We start from the raw sequence: 18,997 nt of genomic DNA on the forward strand, positions 1-18,997 counted from the left end.
GAGAGTTGTAGTTGTCTGACGGGTAGGCTGCTATTCTCAGAACTTTTGAGGGAAAGCCTTGTGCTTTAAATGTTCAGTGCAGAAATGACTGGCTGTGGAATGGCAACAGTGACACAAGGAAGGGGGCCAAATCAAGGAATGTGCCCTTTTCCTCACCCTTGCGCATGGAGGGAGAAGGCTGCCTGAATTCTCCTATATGTTCCCAGACTAATATTACATATGGAATTTGGTGCAGACTTTGTTTCCAATGAACTGCTTCAACCTTTTTCTTCTTGTAGAATCTTAAATGATGTTCATTTAGATGGCTGTGTCAAAAAAGTTAGAAGATGGAGAGAAATTTGGGAAATCCACTAGCTAATGCAATGCTGGAAGCTATTCATGCAAGATGTAGCATTGCTTAATTCAGGTGGCCTTTTAATTTTTTCATCAATTGATTCATATCATTTCTATACTGCTTTATATTTTTTAAAAAGAAACCCTCAAAGCATGCATACAATGTAAGTTACAGCATGTAATAAAAATTACAAAATATCAAAACTAAACACTACAGATGAAGATCTCATATAAAAGACACATTTAAAGCAGCATATTTAATGGGAAAATAAATATAAGTCAGATAAAATTCCAATGCAATACTACAATAAACTCCACAAAACAGCATCATTAGTAACTAAACCTAATAATTGAATTATTAACACAGTAACCTTTCCCAAATACATCTCTTGCTTTAAAAAAAAGAAAGCTGGAAGCCAGACTCCAAGACTATGGCAAATAGCCTGCTATCTCAAATTTTCAAAATCTAGTAATAAAAGTTAGAAAGGCAAAGGTATCCAGTGGTGGCTTTACACTAGTGAAAATCATTACTGTTTATTCAAGGCATGATACTTTATTTTCACCAATCCCAACCCCCATGTAGCCTCCTGTGCCCTGACTTAAACATTTTCCCACTGAAATACTGAACCAGCATCACTACTGTTTAAATAAAACAACATTAATTGTTTATCTGTTCAGTTTCACAAAACAGTGTTGCAATTTTGGTTGGTGATTTCATTTTGATTTTTATAGGAACACTTCACTCAAATCGAATACACCCAGCAGGAGACTTTACAATGCATGACCTTTTGAATATTCTTCCCTTTATTGATGCCCTTCTCGTCTTCAGAGTGACAGGCAAACAACTGCTGGAAGCTCTTGAAAATGGAGTTTATAGATACCCAGCTCTTGATGGAAGGTATGAAGTATATATTTTTTTAAGTGCCTCTTCCTCCGACTCCTGAACTCCTCTGAAAATGGATTTTTAATGTTGTAACAGTCAGCATTTATCAATTTCCATATTGCATGCAAATTATACTATTCTTACTGTCTGAATTTATGTTACACTAAACTATGGTTTAGTGCTATGCACATTAGCTGGAATGAGCTGAAGCGAAGGCCTGGATTTGCATGCTTCCCCTCCCCTCCTCCTTTGTTGCCAGGAGAAGGACTTTGCCAGCATTTAGTTTCACTTTCACAGAATCTTGGCATCCAATATAGGAATGGGGGAGAAACTGGATCCTATTTGCATTTTAAAGGTGAACCTACCAAGTTTACTTTCTGAAACAATTGAAATACACCCATCTTTTGAAATGTGAGCTTCTGAGAATTTTGTGATGTAGTTCCCCAATCAAGTACAGTCGTACCTCGAAAGTCGAATGGAATCCGTTCCAGAAGTCTGTTTGACTTCTGAAATGTTCGGAAACCAAGGCACGGCTTCCAATTGGTTTCCAATTGTGCAGGTGCACAGGAAACAATAGTGAAAGCCACGCCAGATGTTTGGCTTCCAAAAAAAGTTCACAAACCGGAACAGTCACTTCCGGTTTTTGATTGTTTGGGAGCTGGAACGTCCGATTCCCAAGGTGTTCGGGAGATGAGGTACGACTGTAAGGTGTATAAAAGTGCATACACTGCAATAAACTGTGCATAAGAATGCATATATTCATGAGAAAAACATACTGAAATGTATTATATTAAGGAAAATTGCTTTGCACAAATTTGTATATTAGGAATATAAAATGTATACATTAGGAGAAATTAATATTTAAAAATGTTTTGCAAACTGATACAGAAATGTGGAGAATTGAACTTAAGAATGGAAAAATGAGAATCTTGACAGATTTGTCCATCCGTATATGTGATTGCATATGAACCAACTCTTGAATCAAAAGTATCAACGGCTTGGGGAGAGGGACATAGGTCAGTGGTAGAGCGTATGCTTTGCCTACAATAATGAGAGTTAGAAACCTCCTCGTGGAGATAAGAATGCCAGAGGCTGCACTAAACATTATGTTTTGCACCTACCGTATGTGGCAAACCACTTTTTTATGGAAGACAAATAGCCAGTTGCACTTTAACGCAAAAGAGAGTGAGACAAGGCTTTGCTGTGCCTCTCAGCTAGCAATTGGAGCACAATTCCCATGCCAGCTCTGTATGAACCCCATGCAGATTTGTTCTGAAACCCAGTGCAGCTGTGTGCAAAGTTCTTTCAGTCTCACACTTGCTTTAATCGGCTCCTGCCTGTGTACATTCCAAACATCTGTGCTCTGTGCTGTATTTCATGTTTGGAAACTAGAGTGTCTTGCTAAATTTAATAGGTCAAGGCAGGCTTCTTGGGTAGTGCACTAGGGGTAGCTGAAATTAGAGGAAGGCTAGAGAAGGAGCTCACAGAGGTGGAGCAGGAACTGTTATCTGCATAGCATTATTAATCAATGTGTGTTAAATGTTAGCACATGGAGGAATAGATTGTATTGATTTTGAAAGAGGGCTGAAATGTGGAGAATATTAATGTGTGAGTTTATTCATCATAATATAAAATATAAACTGTTTTTATTAACATTTAGGTTTCCTCAAGTAGCAGGAATAGAATTTGGATTTGATCCAAATGCAGAACCAGTGCATTTTAAAAGACTCTGTAAAAATTAAAGGATGGTATTTAAAGCAAAATCAGATCTATCAACTTGCTGTTAAGGAATACTTAGCTAATGTAAGTACTTCTTTTAATATGCTATTTTGAACTATAGTGATGCTTATTCCATTTGACAAAACTATTTCTTATGACCGTACCACGTTGGAAGGAAATAACAACTGGTGGACAAGCGAGGCAATGGAAGACATTTATGATAGGAATTACAAAAACTTCTTACCTGAAAATTGTAAAGGTGACATCAATGACAATCTTTCATGAGTGGTTTAAGTAATAGTCTGACCTGGGATAAGGTATCTTCGTATCCAGGACTTTATAGTGAAATGCAAGTTGTAGCTAATATAGTATGTGTACAACTTGGTACATGTTTAAATATTCCACATTCTTCAGCCATTTCTATTTTCACTTACATTTTGTATCACATCATAGTCTTCATCATTTATAAAAATGTAAGAAAGTATACACCTGCTAATCTAGCTGATTATCATTGTTATCAATAATAATTGTTAATGTTTATTAGACTCAACTGGTTATTGACCAAAATAAATAAATACTCTACTCTGTTTATTAGACTTGTTAGTTGCCTGTTACCTGAAAGCCTCCAAGCAAATTACAAGACATTTGAAAACATTAATAAGAATACATCATGCCTGTGGTTCCCATTTTTTTCATCCTGCAGACCACTTAAAAATTTCTGAGGGTCATGGCAGACCACTTAATGCAACTTTAATGCACTGTGCCAGGTGCTGTATTATTTTTAATTGTATTTTTTCAGACGTGTGACCACCTGATGAACCTCGTGGAGCACTAACGGTCCATGGACCACAGTTAGGGAACCCTTGCATTATACCATCAAAATGAAACACCACCCATAACAGCCACAGGAAGCTTTGGCAGGTAAGTTGCTGTTGTGGCAGAGAGGTTGGCACAATGCAAACACACTTGCAGGCCCACTGGATTCACTTCACAATTGAGTTTGCACTGCACTGAGATCCCCGCCCCTTTCCCTGTTTCTCCAAGTAAGCAACAGCAACTGACCAGCAGCTTTCCCTCATCTGACAAGACACTTCTGGACGTATCTCCACATCTGCCCATCTCTGGTGTGGAGGGATGGAGGGGACACTGTGCAGGGGGTGGTGAGAGTGGGAAGGCAAGTCACATGTAGTGCTAAGCAGGAAGCACTGCCTTATTTGCCAGGGTGACACCCCTCTTCCCTGCCTTCATTCACAGGTACAAATGAGTTGGTGGGAAGGCAGCCCTGTCTCTATGGTGGCAGGGATGCCTCCCTACATTCTTGTGAGAATGGACACAACTGCAGAAAGGAGCAGAAAACAGAGTCTGTGCAACTTGGACACCATTTGTTCTAAATTAATATTTCAACGTTTCACAAACTGACTATTTATGTAGAATTTTATTTTTAATATTGAATACACAATTGAAAGCAATAATTGTGTGACATAATTTAAGATGAAAACAACAGAAAATTGAAAACTATAACCTAATAAAGATTCTTGTCCAAAGCCAGCTCATGCACTTTATTCAAGGAAGCAGACTTCCCCATTTATATCCCCATCTGTTTGGGGAAGCATGCGCCCAACTGGGTGCAGGATGCTCAGTTTCCCACTTTGATTTAACAGATGAGGCTATGCACACAGCCCTTTCAAAGACATTAAAATGCTTCCACCCAGGGGTCAGGTTGCTGCAAAGTACCCTTTTCATGACAGTCTCTCCACATTTGCCTTATGGTGTCATATATACACCATATTCTAACTGAAGCTAAAGGAAATGTTGGAGTTAAATTTAACAAATATACTAAACAAACCTGGTAAATATCACATATGAATATTTAAATTTGGAAGCTGCACTCGAAGAGCATTGCTCTATGAGTAATGCCAAACTGAATGTTTGCATTGGATATATTTGAGTCTTCATCATTCTTAGTTTGTCAGTAAATCTTCATATAATCATCCTTTATTATGCTCATTGTGCATATAATCAAATGCACATTTAAAATATGTACTTAGATGCCTGTATCTGAAAGAGTATGTATACTTGGGAACAAGTTTAATGTCTGTGATTTTTAGGGAAAGGATAGCTACATGAAGTTTCAGAATTGCTCCAGGTTATTTGATACAGAAACTGCACAGACACTTTCCACAGTAGTTATTAATCACTTTTACTCCATCAAGATTGTATGAGAAATCAAGCAATGCTTCTCTGGTCACCGAATGAGTTTAATTACAAAATCCACACTCTCTTCATTAATACGTAAATAGATAATGGCATGTTACAAATAAGTAAGTAATTTTGCCCAAAGGAATGTTGTCCTGAAATAAACCATTGTGTATTCCTCCATATATGCCGTGTTAATTATTTTCTCTACTGGAAATATGTTGGGTTACCACTGCTTTTTCACCTAGCTAAAAGAAAAGAAGTTTATGTCAGGTTGTTTCTCCTTTTAAGTCAAAAGGCAGGGTTGAAAGCTGGTCATCTGACATCTCAGGAAGGAAATCCCTCCTTTCCAACCTCCTAATCCTGCTCTCTGCCAGGATGCGAGGTGGTGATGGCTGGTGCCCAGTGAGTTTGGTAAGATGAAAGGCAAGGAGACCAATAGAGGGTGGAGCTGGAACCAATGACAAGCAGAGTCAACTAATTCTGCTTTTTGTCCCCCATCCTCCTCCATGCTAAGTTCTAAAAGGCATTACTGAGACCAAGCAGGAGAAATCTGATAGATAGGGCTACCCCCTTGGATTGGTTGTAAGAAAGAAGGCAGGCAGGTGGGGGCTGGCTGAGGGCAGATGGAGGCAGTGCCCCATTTGCCCTGATGAAGTAGCTTCCACTGATGTTGGTGGGGGGACTCAACTCTTCATTAGCTCTGATGTTCCTTGGGTTGCTTAGTTATAGGTGGATCTTTGTGGGATTATAGAGTCCCCTCAGCCTGATGGACCTTCCCTAGGTGCTTCTAGTAGGTGGCTCATCCAAGTATTCCTTCCCCAGTCCAGCCGTCTCACCCACTGCTGCCTTGCCAAGCTTACTGTTCTCTTCAGCTCTGTAGCCACCTGCTGCTTTTGCTGCCCAGAGACTTATGTAAGAAATGGAACACACGCTGCAACATTTGTACACCTACAATGAGAAGCCTTCCACTTCCAGCCCAGCTTTGTTTCCCTCTTAGAGGGCTGGTTAAGGTTCAGAGCCTCCAGAAGGTGGATAGCTGACATTGTGCTAGGAAATTAGTCTTAGTGGAATTTTGCTACCTTTGTTGTTACCAGAATTAATGCAATTGCTATGACTAATGAAGTATGGACTATTAATTGTTCTGTGTCACAGTGAATTAGAAATGCACATTTCAAATCTAGACTTCTTGTTATTTGGCATCACATCCTCATGCAGGCAGCATTGATACATCTGGGACTATTGCCAGTGCTTCCTCTCTCTTACACTTTTTCAATGAAGGCATAGTTTCCTTTAAAAAATAAATAAGTTACAAAAATCTTCCACCACTGAGTCAATCGTATGGGGCAGGAAGGGATTTGAGCTGATCTAATTTGAGTTTATTAAAACCATAAAAAGCTCAGTTCACACTTCTATTTCTCCAAGTGATGCTGAGTAGTCTTTATCTGCATTGGGCTAGAAATTGTTTTTATATATCTTCTTATTGCTGATGTTTTTATTGTTGATAGCTTTGGGGTGTTTCACGGGAAGTGATTCATAAATGAACAAAAAGGTAAGCCAGCCTTTGAACCCAGCACTACAAAGAGCCAGCTCATCAATGTAATGTAATGTAATGTAATGTAATGTAATGTAATGTAATGTATCTTGGATGACAGTGGGAACTAAGCTGTAATGGGTGCAGCCTCAGCAATACTGTACTTGTGATCTTGACAGCTGGAAAAATTGCTACAAATTCTTGCTACACAGTGTCCAAATTTCCAAATGGTAATGAATAGATACGTAATGGAAGATTCACAAAGAAAGTAATGTCTTGTGTGAACTGCCCTGGTGGCATCACCCACATAATTCAATATGCCATCTTCAGACAGCCAGAAGGGAGCAAAGAGCACAAACACAGTTAACTGTTGGCTGTTCACTTAGTTGTTTCTGGGCGATGCTTGCCTGCAAAAGCTACTCTTGCTGTTGTGTGGGTTGCTCATCATTCCTTCAGTTCATCCACTTTAAAAGCATTTTGGATTGTGAGGACAAGCTGGCTTTAAACCATTCTCATTGACTTAAACTATCAAAGTCTTAACGCAAGAATGTATACTCTTCTGATTTATCTCTCAAAAACTTTTATTTAATTTGATAAAAAGCTAGAGAATTGGCCCAAGTATGCTGCCTGCAATGATGTCAAACTAATTTGTAACCTTCAATCCAAACCAAGAAAATAAGGGAAGAGCAGTTTAAGGACCAAGAACTTCATGTTTCATTTTTAAAAAACCAACCCTTTGCACTAATACAATACATTTCTTTCTCTCAACAACAATAACAACAACAGCTGTTGAATAGATTTGCTAGACTTCTCCTAAACCTAAGGGTCAAACTACATATAGTGTGAGACATCCTGCTGATTAAAAAAATAAATAAATAGTATTTTTTTAAGAAAGCAGTCTGGGGGAGGACACTGGGGGAAAGTGTTTTAATGCTTCCCCATATTCCTTTTTCCAACTGAAATGGATCTACACCAAAGCTGCTCCATGGGGCAAAACATAGTTATTATATGGGTATCTTCAAAGGATAATCTGAATCACTGCTCTGGAGCAAAAGAAACTGATGAAAAAAACTAAGGACAGAAGCATGTATTGTGTGCTATGATGAAATATAACATTTCCGTAGCAAATGAAAAACGGCACAAGCTCACTGGAAGATCCCAATCTCAATCTGCAGGATGTCCAAGTAGGGCTGGAGAACTGTTGCCAGTCAATGTAGACAATACTGAGCTTAGAATAATAGAATTGCAGAGTTGGAAGGGACCCCAAGGCTCATCTGGCCCAACCCCCTGCAATGCAGGAATCTTTTGCCCAACATGGGGCTGGAACCCGAGATGGACCAAAACCTGATTCAGTATAAAGCAGCTTCCCATGTTTCTCTGACTAAACTAAAAACAAGTTGTCACCACGGGTTCATCATCAGTGGTTCTAACTGGTTTATATGCATTCTTTGGCTGAACTGGTTTGTAGACCACAGCTGAAGTATCCCTGAAAGTGTTGTTAAAACAGGGAAAGACTTTAAGCATAAGAGCACAAGACAGGTCTTAATAAGTCAGTGACTAATATCTCGTTATTTAATTTCAAGCCTTTGAAACACAAACAGAGGAAAAAGAAGCGATAATTGCTGTGCCGGGTGTGGAAGGAAGGACCTGCCACATTTCAAAGAACATGAAGGAACACTTGCGACAGCTTCGAATAGTTTCCATGCATTTTCTCCACTTCCTAGCAACAATTGTGAGAAATCAGATTCGGATTCGGATAACCATCTCATGCCAAGTCAGAGCGTTGGGGAAATGGTACCTTAGTGGTGTAAAGAGAAACTGCAGTGATATTATTTGTGTTAGAATGTTTTGATTCTGGTTTTCATTTTATTTTACATATTCTCTTCAGATTCTTTGCAATCTCATTATCCTCCTTTAGTGCATCTTCAACTCCCTTGCCATTCAAGGGTCCAACTGCCTCTCTAACCAGTCTCCTGTTATTAGCATATTTAAAGATTATTAATTTTATGGCCTTAAATATTTTAGCAATGAGCTCCTCAAATTCTTTTTAGTATCCTTTGCTGTCAGCTTGCATTTATTTTGCCTAGCGTTTCATTTTAATTTGGTCTGAATTCATTAATTGATCCTTAATCACAGGCTATAACCTGGGCAAAGATATTTACTGCTAGTGCCAGTGTTAAAAAACATATAATTGGATGAAAGGGGGTCCTGTTATGTTCTCATTTACAAAACCAATAAAGGATATTTTTAAGTGTGCAGTTCTCTGGACACACACACACACACACACGCACACACACACACTTATTTCAGTAAACAAACAATTGCTGTGGTTTAGTTTGCCCAGTGAAATTACCTCCTTATTTAAGCATGGTTAAATATGTTCCAGATGTCACCCATTTCAGCATACTTACTATAGTTTTTAATGTGTTAACTGATCAGTTAACTGACTAAACTGGTCAATCTCTATTTGGAGAAAAGACCAGACAAGCTGTTTCTGAATTAAACTAATGTTCAGCTCATGAAAATATTACTATGCTACTCTATGCTGGTTAAAGCCACTGAAATGAAAAACCATTTTTATGCGCTTCAAATTCATTTGAAAATCTTTACACAAAAAGAAGTAGAAAGGTCAGCAAAAAGCTTTCCTTCAAAATTCTGCATGACTGGAAGTCAGATAGCCCTGTAAGCCTGATTATAAAAACAGCTCTGAGCAGCCTATATTCAAACTGCTTGGATAGTCTAAAAACGGGTATACTGTATTATCCCAAGTTGTATTCATGATGGGACAGCTCAACATACGTAAAATCAGTCAGAGTTATGTAGAGAGTTCCTGTCAGGGTTCTGCACTTATTTTCCAATCATTTCCTTTGCTCCTGATGTGGGTGCCATTTTTGTAGCCAAAATGACAACACCTATGCATAAGAGGGAATTATTATCAGGCTTGGGGTAACCCTGAGGTTTGCAGAAGCATATCAGATCATTTAGAGAGGGAAAAGTGGAAGGATCCTCAAAACAACCCAATGGGGACTGAGTCTACTCAATAGTGATAATAAACTGACTGGCTGTTGCTGAATAAAATGCAACTTGATGGATGCCTACATCATCTCTGTCACCATCATTTCTATTTCTTTATTTATAGGCCACATCTGCAGCTTACATAATCATAAATGACATGCATTTAAAAGCAAGAACATGTAACATAACTACACTTAGGCAGGAATAACTAGCTGCACAAATATAAGATGGGGGACACCTGGCTTCCCAATAGTACATGTGAAAAGGATCTAAGAGTCTTAGTAGACCACAAGCTTAACATGCGTCAAGAGTGTGATGCAGCAGCAAAAAACCCCTAATGCTATTCTAGGCCACTTCAACAGAAGTATAGTGTTCAGATCAAGGAAAGTGATAGCATTGCCCTATTCTGCTTTGGAATAGTATTCCCACCTTGAATTCTGTGTCCAGTTCTGGGTGCCATAATTTAAGAAGGATATTAACAAGCTGGAAAATGTGCAGAGGAGAGTGATCAAGATGATCAAGAGTCTGGAAAGTAAGGACTTGGGTATGTTGGGTATGTTTAGCCCAGAGGAGACTGAGAGGCAGGGCTGGTCCAAGACATTTTGGCTGGTCCAAGACAAAATGGTGCCGCCCTCAGACAGGGAAGAAGGGATGCTTGAAGATCTACAGTAGGATCAAGAGTGAAGATCTACATCAGGAACAAGGGAAGGGAATCAGATCAACCTTACCCGATGGTTGAAGGGGGAATTAAAGGCTGTCATGGGGTGTGGGGGGTGGAAAGGGGCCCACTCTGAATCATGCTGGCCAGGTGTAGACCCCAGGAAACCCCCGAGGGCAGCCCCCACCATTTCCTCCTATAGGGTGGGGGTGGGGGGAGAGACCAGCAGCACATCCTGTTCACCAAGAGGCCACAGTAGAGGCAGCATTTTAGGGGCTGGTGCTGAGGCAGCGGATCTGGCCTCCAAGGAGTTCTCCACAGCCATTGCTGATACTGTAATAGTGGCGGAAGCAGCGGGCAATGCATTCCTTGGAGGCCAGATCCTTTGCCCCCGTGGATCCTGCTGCCTGAAGCAGTTGCCTCACCTTGCCTCATGGGTCGGCTAGCCCTGCTGAGAGGTGATAAGATAGCCATGTTCAAATATCTGAGGGGTTGTCACATGGAAGACGGAGAACAAGCTTGTTTTATGCTGCTCCACATGGGAGGACCTGACACAATGGCCTCAAGTTACAACACAGGTGATTCTAACTAAACATTAGGAAGATTTGGAACCCAATTTTTCCCAATTTACTGGATTATTTCCATATCAGGTAAACCAGAATTTTCAGGGGGGAAACATCAAGGCTGATGTTTGAGGGGAGTGTCACGTGGAGTACACAAATGAAATGGGAATAAAAACAACTGTAAATACTCAGTAAACTGGTGTGGACAAGGCCTCAGTGTGAGGTGAGTGTGAAACATACAAACTGCGTGCATTATGAGCTATGCTGAACACAGTGTTGGCATTGGATGTAAACTTTGGGAGCTTTTCTGTGGGGGGCAGAGGAATATAAAAATACCAATGTATTAAAAAAAAAACTTGTCATATTGGCTCAGCTTGCCTGGGCCAAACAGTTTTGTAGACTGAAAATAGGAGGGATAAACGTCCCCCCCCCCTTCCTATTTACATGTAGGCTATGAGTCAAACAAACATTCTTTAAAGGTAGCTAGATTGTCTAAAAAGCTGAGATTCCCATAGCATTATTATTGTAGGCAGGGTGAGATAATAAAAGGTATTTAAAGCTCTATTATTTTCATTTCCTCATTTAATGAACACTGTAATGTAATAGACTATTATGTCAGAAAACTAAACCCCTTTCTTTTCTAGAATTAATTAGTGCCAAATATAGCTCTGTTGACTCTTAAGTTCCATTAATTCCAGTCCATGTTCTCACATGAATATATTTTTATGAGAAAGCAAGCATATTTTTATATGTTTGTACACCAATTTGTCCTTTGGTCACACTTGGTTTCCAGCGTGATTGCCTTCCTGTCCTACGGAAATGCACTGTAGCTGAAGTCATGTGTGACGAGAACTATGGTGTGGTAAAACGGGAAGCCCTGATCTCCTTACAGTGTTGACATATGTTGGTATTATTCTTATTATTTTAATTTATTACCTTTCTTTCACACTCAGATCCCAAGATGGGTTACAACAATTTAAAATAAAACATTTAAAACAGTTTTAAAAACTTACAAAAAAGAGAGAAACATTAGATGCCTCCTAATGGCAACTCAATCAGGACCCGGGTGGCGCTGTGGGTTAAACCACAGAGCCTAAGACTTGCCGATCAGGTCAGCAGTTCGAATCCCCGCGATGGGGTGAGCTCCTGCTGCTCGGTCCCTGCTCCTGCCAACCTAGCAGTTCGAAAGCATGTCAAAGTGCAAGTAGATAAATAGGTACCGCTCCGGCGGGAAGGTAAACGGCGTTTCCGTGCGCTGCTCTGGTTTCCATTTCCGTGCGCTGCTCTGGTTCACCAGAAGCAGCTTAGTCATGCTGGCCACATGACCCGGAAGCTGTATGCCGGCTCCCTCGGCCAATAAAGCGAGATGAGCGCCGCACCCCCAGAGTCGGCCATGACTGGACCTAACGGTAAGGGGTCCCTTTACCTTTAATGGCAACTCCTGCAGCCAATAATTTGTGCCAATGTATTGTTCTGCTTTCCTTTGGACCACATCTGCAAGGCGAAGGGGTGTGTGTGTGTTGTCTTGGACAGCCCAGGGCGTTCATGCACACCACTCAGGCTTGAACCTTGGGGAGGTTACTTCGGTGCTGCTAATGCAGCAGTTTCACTTCACCCCTTATCTCTCAAGACAGATGGATGTCAACACCACCACCACCACCAACAGCAACAACATGCAATCACAAAACATAAAGTGGGTCCTTGGGGGTGGAGTCATCAAGTGTGCCCCTCCGCTGATCTTAGCACCCAAGACAGTCTATGGTGAAGGAAGTGGTCTTTCAGATATTTGGGGTCTTTGTTGTTTAGGGCTTTAAACACTAATGCAAGTACTTTGAATTGGGCCTAGAATGCAACCCCCCAGTCGAAAATTAGGTGGTTTTTGAAGCCTCTTCCTCCTCCTTCTATTAATAATTCCCTACCTTTTCACCAAGGATCTCACATAATTCTTCCCCTCTCAGTAGGTTAGGTTCAGGGACAGAGACTGGGCCAAGGTCTCTTGGTAAGCTTTGTGGCTGAGTTGGGCTTTGAAACCTGGTTTCCCAGGTCCTAGTCCAACACTCTAACCACTGACTAATAAATCCACCCTACTTTCTTCTCAAATAACTGCTAGTATGTCCTGTTAAAGCCCAAACTACTTTGGATCCCGTTACTTGAAGAACCCCTCACTCTCATATCCACCATGTGGTGCTTTCAGATTCCCTTTTCTGAATGCATCTTCCTTTCAGAGGTGAGATAAAACAAACTTTTGAGAAAGTTTTTTTTTTTTTTTTTAACTCTGGTACCGCAGTCATGAAACAGCTTCCCCAGTGAGGTTCACCTGGTGTCATTATGTTTAGATTCATAGGTGCAGTACTTTCCATCAGGAGAAGTATGCTTTATATATCAGAAGTATGGAAAAGAGTGCTTTAGTGGATTGGCACTACACTACTGAGCCACTCCAGAACACTCTTCCCACCCTCACCTCCACCAGACAAGGACCAACAAGAATAGCCCATCTTTCCACAGAAATACCACTGCATTAGACTTTTTTCATTATATAAATCACATTTCTTTGAAGGTTGTGCATCCCACCTTTCCATTAATGTATATCAATAAACTTCTACATCTCTCATACCAGACTAAAATCTGACTGGGGATGGATTCAGTGGCCCATCCTTGTGGGTCTTCTTCTGGGGTTTTTTTTTTAAACCACACCATCTTGCTCTGACATAAATGCATCTTTCCCTACCTCTGCCTCTCCATGAGGTTCTTATCTGTCCTCCTGTCTCTCCATTGCTGCCTCTGAAATACATGAGGTTATCCTTTTGCCTGTGCTCTGAATTCACCATCCTTTGAAACTTGAATATTTGTGCAGTTACACTGCTTTTATGGTGACATTGGGATCGTATTGCAGCCAGATATGCTAGATCAATTTTCAAACTAAAGCTCTTCAAGCTGTTTTAGGTTTTCATGCAGGGAACACAGACCAATACTTTTACAAAAAGTGAAGAGTGGTGTCTATTGCTTCCAAGTACATAGGGAATTAAAGCAGAGACATAAAATTGAATTGCAAATAATATTCCAATTTAATTGTTCCAAATATAAGCTAATATTTAAAATGGGTGCCAAATATATATCAGATGCTACTGTAAGCCCCATAATAAACATGATAGGTAGAACTATGTATCCCAGAATAACATAATGGCTCATAGAAATAAAACAGGTCACAGGATTACTTAGAGTAGACAGCCATAAGGAAGCCAACACAGCAGCTTCATCTGTTTGTTTAGCACAGCTGAGGGGAACCTTTGACTTCCTAATGTTGTCCACCAGTCTCAGGAAGCATGGTGAATGGTCAGGAATGATGGGAGTTTAGTTCAGCAACATATGGAGGGCCAATGGCTCCCTATGCCTGGTTTAGCAGAACAGGATGGAGCCCAAACATTTCAACAAGTTTTACTTATAAGGAGGCAATGAGTTAAAGAGGGGAAAAACCCCACTCTCTACATTAATTTCCATCTGTATTCCCAAAGTTTTGGGCTTTCCCCAAATTGGACCTTGCATTCCCACTTATTCAGTAAAGTAAATTTGAATTCCAGAGTCCTTCATTTCCATTAACTAATGAATTTGTTACATTTGCCATGATTACAGATCTGTTCCTATGGGTTCCTGAACCAGCGAAACAGTCAGTATTGATTTAGTGGTGCCTGGATCCAGTCCTGTTCTGGAAGCTAGGGCTGGTAAGGAGGAGACATTCATAATATGTCCCATTTGCTTAATGCCATCGCCTACACAGACAGAAGTTTCATTTGAAATATGCTCTGGCTATGGCTTTCTGAAAAGAACTTTCTCTAAGTGATCAACAGCTGCCAAGAATGACAGTTCAATTTGGTATCAACTGCAACCATAGTCTTCAACAACTTCAATATTTTCAAGGCCTGAAGGACAATTTTAGGTCCAACTTTTAGGGCTAGATGAGATTTTAACAGTGCAATCCTATACACAGTATTGTGCAGATGACACACCCTTGATGGCAGAAAGTGAAGAGGAATTAAAGAACCTTTTAATGAGGGTGAAAGAGGAGAGCACAAAATATGGTCTGAAGCTCAACATCAAAAAAACGAAGATGATGGCCACTGAGCCCATCACCTCCTGGCAAATAGAAGGGGAAGAAATGGAGGCAGTGAGAGATTTTACTTTCTTGGGCTCCATGATCACTGCAGATGGTGACAGCAGTCACGAAATTAAAAGACGCCTGCTCCTTGGGAGAAAGGCGATGGCAAACCTAGACAGCATCTTAAAAAGCAGAGACATCACCTTGCCAACAAAGGTCCGTATAGTTAAAGCCATGGTTTTCCCAGTAGTGATGTATGGATGTGAGAGCTGGACCATAAAGAAGGCTGATCGCCGAAGAATTGATGCTTTTGAATTATGGTGCTGGAGGAGACTCTTGAGAGTCCCATGAACTGCAAGAAGATCAAACGCATCCATTCTTAAGGAAATTAGCCCTGAGTGTTCACTGGAAGGACAGATCGTGAAGCTGAGGCTCCAATACTTTGGCCACCTCATGAGAAGAGAAGACTCACTGGAAAAGACCCTGATGTTGGGAAAGATTGAGGGCACAAGGAGAAGGGGATGACAGAGAACGAGATGGTTGGACAGTGTTCTTGAAGCTACAAACATGAGTCTGACCAAACCGCGAGAGGCAGTGGAAGACAGGAGTGCCTGGCGTGCACTGGTCCATGGGGTCACGAAGAGTCGGACACGACTAAACGACTAAACAACACCAACAACAACTCTCAGTTATGTAGGCACTGAAAGCCTAAATCTCAACAGGAAGTGATTTGACCATGACAAGGGCCTGATGTCAACATCTCCACTTTCAGATCACCCTCGTCCTTGTAGTTGTGGAGCACAGATATGGAGAACAAAGGTGACAGATCATATAGAGTGCAGGTTTTAATTTCTCTCCCCTCCCCCCACTTCTTCTCACCAGCCTTACTTTATATTTGAATGGGCCAAACACATGTTTAACATGCACTGTTGGAGTCCAGCCTGGCCATGACTCTTGGGGGACTTCATCTGAGGAAGAGGAATGGGACTTTACCAAGACCTCCAGTGCCACCAGGGAGCTTGAAGAGCCCAATGCCATAGTTGAACAGTCTGACCAAGTCCCAAAGACACTTTGCCTGGACCCCCTGATCACCATCAGCACCTGGACCCAGACTCTCCTTCTACATCCTCACCCCCCCCCCCCAGGAGCTGATAAGACACCAAGCTCAGAAGATCAGATGGCAGAGGAGTGCTTCGAGGGCCATCCGTGGGTTTCCCTACCAGGGGTCTACTTCAGAGGAGGGAGAAACTAGAGAAGGTTCAGGTGTGCATTGAGAGCCAGCAGATGATCAGGAAGAGAGAGAGGAGCTGACTGCAAGGATATAAATCAGCCTTTCTTAGGCCTTTGCTGGGATAACATTGCTCAGTTGAATATTAATAGGATGTGACAACGGACTTCTGTTCCAGGGTTTGAAAGGCTAATGAAAGACACAAATGCATTTACCCTGTACTTCTAGTTTGGTCCTTAATGAGCATAGGCTTCTGAACTTTCTCAGCAACTAATGTGCTTGTTTCCTTGTATGACTACCACACTGAGCAGTGTATCAGGCTCTGATTTTGACCTAGATGAGGTGCTGGACAGGTAACTCAGATGAACCAGCAATACCAGAGGTTCATCTGGTATATCAATCCAGACTTCAACATCAGTTGGGTCCTCCATAGACACCATGTCCTGGACCTGCAACCCCATCTGAGAATCTAGTCCTTGGCATATGAGTACCTCCAACACTAGAAACATCATGCTTGCCCATAGTCATCCATATGGATATATACCGGTAAGCTTAAACTTCTGGTGTGCAGTAGTAACTAAAAGGTAATATGAGGATGGACTTGTCCTAAATATTATGTTATGTGGCGCTGGTGTACCAGATTATTAATGTAAGTACACAAGATATACCAGATTACTTATATCTTATAGTTTTGAATAGATTTGGATATGTTTATTAATGATCTTTATTTTTAAAGCACCATAATTACATTCTTACAAATGATTTTCATTTTCAAATCGTTTTGTTTTAGAGAATGACATTTTAAAAAATCAGTCAGGTCAAGAAAAACAATTACTTTATTATTTCTTCACAACTATCCCCCTTTTTTTGTTAAAGCTCCAAAGTACAAAACACATTTTGGCTGAAAATGTACTTCACATTCTTCATTATGGTGAGCCAGGAACAACTGAGTCATAGACTTATGACAAATAAGCACCAAACAACCTAAATCCTTTGGTGAGGGAAACTGCATGTCAGATCTATGAATAAAACCTTGAAGTTTATATTTTCATTCTTAAACATCCCCCCAGTATTGCTATATTGAACATACAGTGATAAAAGACATCCATAGTTCTATAATGGATTGCATAGAAGAAGCAACAGCTGCCTAGCTTTAGCACAGCTGCAGCATCAGGTGTTCCCCAGGCTTTCAGCTGGTCTGTATTTTGCCTTTGAGATAATGCAGATTAAGCTTTTCTGGCCCAAGCTAAATACAAAAGAGGGAGCCAAAAAAGACTGGATAAAAGAGTTAATGAATTAAAATGGAAATCTTTACAGATTGACTGTACAAAGTATGTCAGGAATGGGGCACAGACAGAAGGAAGCTGCCAGGTATAGATTTAAAGGATGGCTGGTTACCTGGGACTGCAGTGAAGCATGGTATGCGGCCCGGCGTGGCCCAGTCCCATTGCATCATGGCACAACTCAAGTGGTTGCCTTGTAAGGTGTGAAAGCCCATTTGAATGGACCAATCAGAGTGATGAAGGGGCGTGGCTATGGCAACAGACCTGGCTCCATTCAAGCCCGTCCAAATAATTTAAAAGGCAAGTCGTAGCAGAAGTTGGCTGCTCATATATTGTTGGATCCCTCACCATCCCAGCCTGTTTCTGAATGGTCCTGCCCAAAGGAGGGTGGGTGAGGCAGCATGCAGGCCTTTCCATGGAATACTCAGTTGCTATATTTGGGGCCAGGGATGATATTTTCGAGTAGACAAACTGTCTGGTTGGCAGGCTTTTACCTACCTCATAGCAATTGTCACAACTTCGGGTGGATAAGGCATTGGGTTGCATCTTTAGCCTGTTGGCTAAAGGAGATCTGCGAAGGGGTGTCTCTGGGAGTCCACACGGGGGAAGATGGGCCATAGCACCCTTCCAAGTGGCGGCCCTGAAGGGATCACCCCAATTTAATGTACATAATAGATAGACTTGCTATTCAAGGTCAACCAAACCTCTGATCAACCAGCTGGTGAGCTGCTTGATATCTGATGCATTTCCAATGTCTTCACTTAAGCCTCCTTACACCAATAAAGTTGTGGTCTATTTCTACCCCAAACTGACGTTATGAGTCTCATATCTACCTTGGGCAGCCCTGCACCAGGGCGGCACGCTTCCTGTGCTTGGCCCCGCAAAGGCAAAACCTTGTTATTTTGAGAAATTTGCTCAGTGAGTTGATGCTAATCTGTGATAGTGTTTTCTCAGAAGAATCCTTGTAGTTTCCCAGTGATATTTGTGATTGGGCTATTAAAAAACAGTGTATAGTATTGGCAGACTAAGATGCTGTGAACTTGAGAGTATGGGCTGACATGCGTGTAAACCATGGTCCACCGCAAAGTGCATGAGCTAGAACAAGCCTGAGCTCAGCACTTCTCTGCAGCTTGGAGAAAAATGTTTACAGTACAGTAATTTCGCTTTCTATGAATTTTGGTAAGAAGCATAGATCATAGTCTAAAATAAACTCTGGTCATTTTCTAAACAACCTAGCTTCAAACTATCTAAAATGATAAATATTTTTTGCTCTGAATATTTCTCACCTTTCTTGTCTGTAAATATAACAGTGTTTGTCCTCTTCTTTTCTCTTTGCATTGGCTTATCGTTTAAAATTTAAAATTGCTTTTAAAAAAAACTTCTTAGCGCTTGCATTTCGTTGCCTCTATCAGTGGCGTTGCGTGGGTTGTCAGCACCCGGGGCAAGGCAAGTAATTTGCGCCCCCCACTGCACCGTCCCTCCCCCAGATAGT

General features: G+C 41.1%; 1 long non-coding RNA gene across 3 annotated transcripts; it reads left to right on the top strand.

Moving 5' to 3' along the window:
• Window positions 1–290: 290 nt before the first annotated feature.
• Window positions 291–9,763, top strand: LOC310660093. 3 transcript variants are annotated; one of them, XR_014503173.1, is made up of 4 exons: window positions 291–406; window positions 1,066–1,231; window positions 3,531–6,683; window positions 8,249–9,763. It is a non-coding gene; the product is annotated as an uncharacterized lncRNA (long non-coding RNA). The 3 variants fall into 3 exon arrangements; XR_014503175.1 differs by lacking the exon at window positions 8,249–9,763 and having other exon boundaries at window positions 3,531–3,856; window positions 4,190–7,275; XR_014503174.1 differs by lacking the exon at window positions 8,249–9,763 and having other exon boundaries at window positions 3,531–7,275.
• The last annotated feature ends 9,234 nt before the right edge of the window (window positions 9,764–18,997 follow it).

The sequence above is a fragment of the Podarcis tiliguerta genome, assembly GCF_965153285.1.
Source record: "Podarcis tiliguerta genome assembly, chromosome: 11".
NCBI classification, from domain to species: Eukaryota; Metazoa; Chordata; class Lepidosauria; order Squamata; family Lacertidae; genus Podarcis; species Podarcis tiliguerta.